Here is a 9,608-nt window from a genome sequence, read left to right as displayed (position 1 = left end):
TTAAGGCAATTAAATTAATAGTTATATATATTTATGGATGAAAATATTATATAAGATAGAGCCACCCTAAATTGTAGGCCATATTCTAGTCCTAATAAATTTAAATTTTATCATAACTTATTAATTTGTGACTGATATGAGCTGATTTTGGGGGTTTTAATATTTGATTAAACACTAAAAAGTTGCCAAAAAAATTTAATTCAAGTCAATTTTTTGGCCAATAATTCTTGATTTAAGCTTAGTCCTTGGAGAATCATCTAATTCATGTCTTATCCATGAGTTAGTAGACCTACCTATTTATTTAATTTTTAATTAGTAAATATATTTTTAAAAAAATTATAACAAAAATAAGAAATATTTACATATTTGATTGGTATATTCATTAACAATTTTAAAATTAATTAAGAAATTATGTAGTTATTCTTAACATAATAAATTATATTGGTAATCCTTATAATAAATTATATTGGTAATCCTTATATTTTAACTTGTGTTATTTTTGTCCATGCAATTTTGATTTGCTCAATTTTGATAATGAATTTATAATTTGTCTCAATTTGGTCCAATTATTATAATTGTTAGTGTTTTTTTTTTTATTCAAAATACACACGAGTATCATCTATTATAATTTTATAGATAAATTTGTTCAACTCGGTAAGTTAATGTCAACCAACTCAACAACTATTTTCTTTTAAAAACCTTAACCGACGTTATCAATTGGACCAAATTAATACAAAATAAAAAATTAATGGTCAAAAGCAAACTAATTAAAATTACAAAGACCAAATTGACACAAGAGATAAAATGCGGAAACTATCGATATAATTTACCCTTCTTAAAATATGTCTAATATTGATTATATCAATATTAAGTTATATTTATATCTGAAAAACTATTTAAAACCAGATCAAGTTAGAACTTGAATAACAACTTGATGGCTTATTAAAAATATTTAATAATTATAAATTTAAATTGATCAATTTTTCATTTAATTGTTTTCATAATAGAATTAGATTGTTTGATAATTATAATTTATAGTTCCAAATTTTCTTTGCATTTTTTAAAAATATTTTAAAATTATATATAATTATAATTTATTTTGAAGTTTCCTTTTCAATCTCAAATTAGTTATGACTTGAGTTACAAAAATAAAACTAAATTGTTTTTTTAACATTGTAAAAAAGAAATAAAGAAATATATTATCAATAATAATAATAACAAAATATATTTTGATTTATCACGTGACATCTTACCACTACATTGATAATAGACGTTAATAATAAAACTCATTACAATAATACAATAATAATATATCAGATTATAAATAACATGTTATCACAATAATTTTTTGTAGTTATACAAAGGTACCCAAAATGATATACAAAAAATAATATATGATCCACATTCAAATTTTATATAGTAAAATTCACATTTAATCTCAACCACACATTAGTTTTCTAAATCAATTCATCACACAAACTATCTACTATTGTTTTAAGTAATATTCACCTTTTCAAAACTCACCCAAATAATAATCTGACCGAGCTCATCATCATCTTTATTGTTGCAATGCTTACTACCTCTACTAACCACTATGCAACTCCGGTATAGTTTTTATTTTTGCAAATTTAAAAAGGCAATGTGGAGGGGGGAGGTACCGTTAGAGTTTTAAAGAGTTAAAAATAAAAAATATAAAAATATGTGTAGTTTTAGTTTTTCCTATTCCATAAATTGGTGATATATATTTTTTTAAATCAATAAATTATGAAACAGTGTCCATTATTTAAAATTTTATTTATTGATAGGCAAGTCGATTAAATGTTTTTAATTTTTTACAAATAAAAAAACTTGAAAATTTTGATTAAGAAATTTAAAAAAATAGCCAAATTATGAAGAACAATATAAGACACCCTATTCTATTAAAAAAACTCATAACTGTATTATTAATTTACATATTTAAAATTTTTTAATAACAACAATATAAAAACTACACAAACATCCACCAAATCAATAAAAATAAATGTTCAAATTAACTCCCAAAACAAAGATAGTTAAACATATATATATATATCAATTTAGTTGGGGGGAAAAAAATTCATATAGAGAAAAAAAAATACTCACACAAAAATAGAAATTTACATAAAAAATATATATATAAACAAACAAACTTGAAATAAATTTGGACTATTGACGTAGAGAGAGACTAATCTTTGCGTATTACATTTGGAGAGGAGTTGCTCGGACTGAAAAAAAAAGATAAAATATTGGCTATTCTAAAGAGAGAATTGTATTGAATTTTTAATTTGATTAGGTTTTTAAAATTTTAGAATTTATATTATTTCAGAAAGATTTTATTAGGTTTTTAAAATTTTAGGATTTATATTTTTTTCGGAAAGATGGGGGTGGCTTACTATACTAACTAGAAGTTTTGGGTATTCATAATTCATATAATAGGTGAGGTCAATAATAATGATATAATACTAGTTGGTACACTAGTGTGTACATTAATTGTTGCATGTAGCATCACCGTTTTTTATTTGAATTGTTTTGATCAATATTATTTTTGAAAAGAGTGAGACTGACTTATCATATTGTTTTGAATTTTAAAATTCAAAATCATAGATATTAGAGCTTTTTTTTTTTTTTTGGCCTCTTGACTTAAGGAATTAACCAATAGAGTTTTATTTTTATTTTTTTAATTTCCTTTGAATTTAATAAATTAACAAAATTAGTTTGGAAATTTGGAGCTCTCACAATTAATATTCTTAGTTTGGGAGTTTAGAGCTCCCACAATCAAAATTAGATAGCACTATTCTTTAAGAAATTTGATTTATTCTAAAGTTAATCCAATCTACTGAATGAGATTAGTTGTGATTAACTCTCTCTCTTTTGTATATGAGAACTAGTGGTAACTCGTGCTCTACACGGCATGTAAAAAAATTAATAATATATTTTATACAAAATAATATAAATAGTTAAATTTGTATATGCAAATTATGAAAACAAATAAGATTGAAATTTATAATTTAAGTCTCACAATTTTATCACAATTTATTTATTATTTTTAAATTTGTCACAAATTAAATCATGTAACTTTCAACCTTCCTTGCTAGAATTGCAAATTTAGTTGAGCTCAACTCAAGCAAATTCAATTGAACTTAAAATTTTTTAAAGATTGAACAACGTAGTTTTTAATTAAGTGAAGACCTATGCAGAAATTCAAAAATCTAAAATAAATTTGAGTGGACTTGGGTAGAAATACTAAATAATCTGAGCAATCAAAACAAAATTATATATAAATATATAAATTATTTGCTAATTTATTTTTTAAAATAATAAATAAAATTAATTAAAAATTAATATTAACGAACAAAAGAAAAAGCAATATACTTAAGAATTTCAATAGAATTTTTCTTGAAAACATTTAAAAAATACACCTTTTATAAATGAATCATGGAATAAAAGATTGTTTGGGAAGTGCCATATTAGCTCACTTTTTTTATCTTTTTTGTGTCATATCACATCTCTACTTTTCTACACATCTTTTCATAAAAAATAAAAAAAAGTATACTTAATTATCTTTTTTGGGTAACTTCACATCTATACTTTACTATACATATTTTCATAAAAAGTAAAAAATTATACTTATTTTGTACTTCCCAAACTACCACTAAGTTGATATTAAAAAAATTTACTTTTTATAATGGCATAAATTATTTACATTTGATTTTTTAGAAATTATTTTTAATTTAAAAATTACAATAAAATAATAAATAGAATAAAGACAAATTTCTTACAAAATAAAAGTATTGAAATAAAAAAAGGTAAGAAGAAAATTTAATATGGTATTTTCATTTAATTTGAAAATAATTCTATATGAGCAATAAATAATCACCTATGACCTTTTTTTTTTAAAATGAAAAAGTTTAACGGAACTATCACTTGTAATAAAAAAAATTAACGTTTCTTTCAAATTTATTTTAGCAAAAGCAACTTTTTAAAAATTTGAGCCAAAGATATCTTTATTCTTTTTATTTTCTTTAATTGACAATTGAAATATAAAATATATATATATATATATATATATATAACAAAATTCACCATATTTGGTAAGTATTAAAAAAGTTCTGTTTTGTCCTTTTCTTAAAAAAAAAAATTATATTAAAAAATATTATTGTTCAAATTCTTATAGTTTAGAAGAATATAATTTTTTTTATAAAATTTAAAAAAAAAATAGCGATTAATAATTTGAACACATATATTTAAAACAAGTTATATTGAGACCAATAATATTATGACACATCATTATGACACATATGAATATTGATCTCATTCTAATTGTGTACTATAATATAATTTGAAGAAGAATTTACATTTGAAATTTTATTTTATAATTTAATAAAGGATGCAAATTAATGAATGAATATTGATCTCATTCCAATTATAGTAACATAATTTAAGTAAAAATTCAAATTTGAAATTTTATTTTAAGCATATAAAATTAATTTATAGGCCAATCATATTGTAACATGTAGTAACAAAAAAATTAAACAAAATAAAAAATGAGAAAAAAGAATTACAATTTTCAACCTTAATGAAATGACAATATTTTACAATTATAATAGTATATAAATATATAGATATATAGATAAATCATGGAATAAATCAATATTTAAAACTTATACATTATGGGATAAATCATTATAATTTCAAATTTAAATTAATGAAATGCTTTCCATATTTAGTGCCCCTCAAATTTAAATTTTGAAATGGATTAGTATATTTTCTATTTTTTATTTTATATATTTGATATAGATATACTTTCCATTTGAAAGTCATAAATCAAGAGTTATTCAGCTTGTTTGGTTTTGGTTTTCAAAATACAATTTTTAAAAAATTCTACTTTTTCATTTTCCGTATTTTAATGTTTTCAATAATTTTTTTAAATATTTTAAGCAATTTTTAAAAAATTTTAGACCCATGTAAAATAAATACACTTAAATAGCATAATATTTGTGAAAAAAAATCTTTAAAAAATACACTAAATACCAAAAAATATATAAAAACAAAAATTCAATAAATTTTTTTTTTGTATTTTTGTGTATTTATTAGTTTTTTAAAATATTTTTTCACAAATATTTTACTATTTAGATACATCTAAGTAAAGTACATCTAAAAAAGTAAAAAAAATGTTTAAAATTTTAAAAATATTTACAAAAAAAATATGAAAAATAAAAAACTCAGTTTTAAAAAAACTGAAACCAAACACACTAATTAGTTTTTTATTTTATTTATTTATTTATTTATTTATTTATTTAGCTTGAATGAGAGCTATAGAGATTTTTTTTAATTATTTATAGTCAAAAAATTAGAAATTTTAGTTTGAGATATTGGGCTCCCACAAGACTTGTAATTAAAAACCCCATCTTATTTATATAATATATAAATAAATAGATAGATAGATTTAGTAAGAATTTATATTTGTTTTAAATATTTTCTTCATATACAAAATTATTTTTTTTTAGATTTTTGATAAAAATAATGTAACAATCTCTTCATTAACCATAGTGTATGACGAAGTCAAAAAGGCTTGTAGGTTGGGAATAGTCAATAAATGTTAAGGTTTTTTTTTTTTTTAAATTAAAAAATTAAAAAATTAAGATTGAGATATTGAAATTTCCACAAAACTTATAAATTAGGAACTTTTTTTTTTTCTTATACAATATATATAGATAGATTCGAAGGTATGTTCTGAGTGACTGGACAAACAATGACTTTATTGGAAGACATTAATTGTTATTTATTGTTAAACATAATTTATTGGGCTATCAATAAATACAAAAAAAGGACTTTAGTAGAAGATATTAATTGTTATTTATTGTTAAACATAATTTATTGGGCTATCAATAAATAAGAAATTTTTTTTTTCTTAAACAGTGATGCTACCTGCACTAATTTGTATACCAACTAATGTACGAACATATCTTATGTCAATAAATAGAATAATACTATATGCACCAATTGGTATATCAATTAGTGTATTAACAGATGATATGATATCATTTTAAAAGTTTTGGATATTTGTAATTTGTATAATAGGTATAATCGGTAATAATGACATAAGATATGTTAGTACATTAGTTGGTATACCAATTAATACATGTTGCACAACCGCCCAGAGGTTAGATATTTTTCACACAATTTAAAGTACTTTTATATATTTACGAACATTTTTTACATGTTTATCAAGACTAATATGACTTTTTTTAGTTACATTTTTTTAATTAGTTTTTCAATTTTAGTGAAAATTTTCAAGCAATTTACTGTTTTAATTTCAAGTGACTAACCACAAAAGTAACCAGAGTATTTTTTTATTATTATTATGTTTAGTGATTTTTATTTTTAAATTTTTCTATATTAGGCAGACTTGAAAAGTAAAACTTTTCAATAAAAATTAAAAAAAAAATTAGAAACTCTGGAAAAAAAAAAATGTGATTTTTGTAGGTGGATCTTACACTCACCTTACAGGTTCATTTGGCCAATGTTAAGAAAGTCAAAAAATATACCAAACAAATTATTTTCTTAGCTAACTATAAAAAATGACAAGTGATTAACTATGTACATATGCAGCCGATATTATTTTCCATTAGTTATGCTAGGTGGTTGGTAACTCGGATCCTCTAACATCACCATCACCACAAAAATATAATATCATAATCTAAAATAATTATTATATAAATTAACAAATTTTATAATTTTTTTTATTCATGATACAGCATGCTATAATCATTTTTTTTAAAATTTAAAAAATATATATTAAAATAATGTGACAATTTATCACATTAGTTTTAGTAAATAAAAAATTATAAACAAATAATAAAACTTTGAAACTTACAATAAAAATCATTACAATAATGAGCTAGTTGGAAGGGTAAACATGGATTTGTCTAACCCGTCCAATTTGATGGAACCGACTGAATCCGATTGATTTTGGACAGATCCATTTCATTTAACAAATGGATGCAGATGAAATATTTTAAAATTCACAAATACGATTTGGATGGCAGATCAACAATCTCGCACCCGAATGAACCTGATCTGCCCATAGATGAAGTTCAAACCAAACCAAACCAAATCAAATCAAACCAAATCAAGCCTTAAATCCTATTAAATGAGATTGGTTACATAAATCATTCTTCTCCACTACCTGTAGTAGATGAAGTTTAAAAAAAATATATTAACAAGTAACAACATAGAGTAGAAATAACAAAATATATATTTTTATGAAAATGAAAAATAATACCTTAAAAATATACATGTGTGGTGCCATGACCTATTATAGACAAATAATATATATTTTTTCAAATTACTAGTTATTGAAGACTGTAAAAGTTACAAATTATAATTCAAAAAAATGTTTAAAATTTGTAAAGCTAAACCGTCAAATCGATCGCATCCATCCGCTAACTCGCATTCGCCAAATCGGTGAACGATACTGATTGATTTTTTTTAATCCATCTAATTTTAAACGGATAACGGATAAAATGCCACCCAACCTAACCCAACCAACAATCACCCCTTGGTGAAACATGATTCAAGTTTGAAGATACAGTCCGTCCCGGGTGGATGGGTCAGGCTAGCCCAGGTTCTTCAGGTTCCGGCTTCGGGTGGTGATTCCGTCAAATGACCTGCAAGCAAGTCCAAAGGGGAACGGGGCAGTCCCCCAGTGAACCCTCCAGCGAGAGAATTAGTAGAGGAAAACAGGAAAATGTAGGGAAGAAGATGGAGAGATAAAAAGCTTAACCTTTTTCTTGTATTTCTCTTGTTGCTTATATCCTTTGGTAATCATTTCACTGTCCCTTGTGACGTGCCCCCTTTCCGCCGAAAGCCTGTGCCGTAGCTTACCTTGTTCAGGGTGAGGGGGCTCTATTCCGACGGGGAGGTGTTGTCGTAATAAATGCTGTGATGGGCTGCATTAATGGTGATGTGTTGTGGCAATAACTCTGCAGATCTTTGTCTGCTGATGTGGCCTGTGTCTCATCTGTCATGTGTCCAAATGCCCTTGGCCCTCCACGTCCAGGTGGCCTCCAGTTGTCTTGGGTTTTGCCAACCAAGTTATGCTATGGGTCCAAAGCGATGGGTTCGGGGTGGTTTGCCGTGGGCTGTATGCCTCGTGGGCCTGTCCATGTCAGTAGTCCCCCATTTCCGAGTGCAGCTTTAGTCCAACGAAGGGAATAGTAATAAGGAAGAGAAGTTCGAACCGAGTGGAGAGGTCTACGGGAAGCCGTGCCGATCGCCAGGGTGATTAAATCAGGAGAAGCTGACCGTGAGGGTGGCCGAGCGGGAGGCGTCGGCCGAGAGGCGTGCCGACCGCGAGGGTGGCCGAGTGAGAGGGGTCGACCGAGAGGCGTGCCTACCGCGAGGGTGGCCGAGTGAGAGGGGTCGACCGAGAGGCGTGCCGACCGCGAGGGTGGCCGAGTGAGAGGGGTCGACCGAGAGGCGTGCCGACCGCGAGGGTGGCCGAGTGAGAAGGGTCGGCCGTGGGGCTTGCCGACCAGGACGGCGCGGGGCTCGAAAAGAGAGGGGGTAGGGTGGGGCCATGTGATGATTTGAAATGGAAAGGACAGGGGAAGAGGAGGGGACAGTGCATCGTGGCCATACACGTGGTAATATCGTGGAGGAAGTGAAGCGTTGGAGCAGAAATGAAACGATAGGGCACGAGTGGGGTTTTAAAAAGGCGGCTTTGGCGGTTGATTTGAAAGGTTTTGAAACGGGCGAAAATTAATGCGGATCCATGGAATACGGGTAAACCGTGGGTTGTTGGTATAATGCGTTTCAACTACCTGTGTACAAAAACCCAAAATATCCAAGTGTTAATTCCTTCACTGCATACGACATACCTGTGTAGCATTTTCTGAACTTCCTCGTTCCTGCGTCAAAAGTGAGTTGCAAGCAAACCCTAGAAATGGCACAAGAAGAAGGAGTTAATGTGAGGGTGGACCCGTTGGGGGATGATGATGGGGAGGAGTTAGCAGCGCAATACAGGACGGAGGCACGGATGGTGGGGGCTGGAGTGGGTGAGACGGTGAGAGAATCGCAGGCGTCGGCCCTGATATTGGCCCCAAAGCCACTAAGCCAGGTGGAGCCAGAGCAGTGGCACACTAAGGCGGACAAATCCACACTCACGGTGGCGGATTTGGATGTGATTAGGGAGCGGTACCAGATTCCGGCGGAGGTAGAGTTACTGCTGCCAACATCAGGGGAAAGGCCGTCTACTGCGAGGCCAGGGGAGTTTTCCCCGTACGAGGAGGCGCTAAAAGGGGGGCTGAGGTTGCCACTGCCTCAAGTGGTGGTTGACGTGCTGAATCGCCTGGAGGTAGCGCCGGGGCAATTGATGCCTAATGCCTGGAAGATTCTGCTGGCCTGTGCGAGTGCATGGCCTAAGGCGAATGGGGGGGAGGCCATAATGGTAGACGAGTTCTTTTCGTGTTACAAGGCATCGGGGCAGCAAGAAACTTGGGTCACCTTACAGGCGGTGATGGGGAGGGGATTGGTGGCGGGGCTGCCCACGTCGATCAAGGGGTGGCGGCTACGGTGGTTCTACGTGA

The sequence above is a fragment of the Camellia sinensis genome, chromosome 15, assembly GCF_055761805.1.
Source record: "Camellia sinensis isolate YWXY chromosome 15, ASM5576180v1, whole genome shotgun sequence".
NCBI classification, from domain to species: Eukaryota; Viridiplantae; Streptophyta; class Magnoliopsida; order Ericales; family Theaceae; genus Camellia; species Camellia sinensis.
This window is presented reverse-complemented; position numbering follows the sequence as displayed.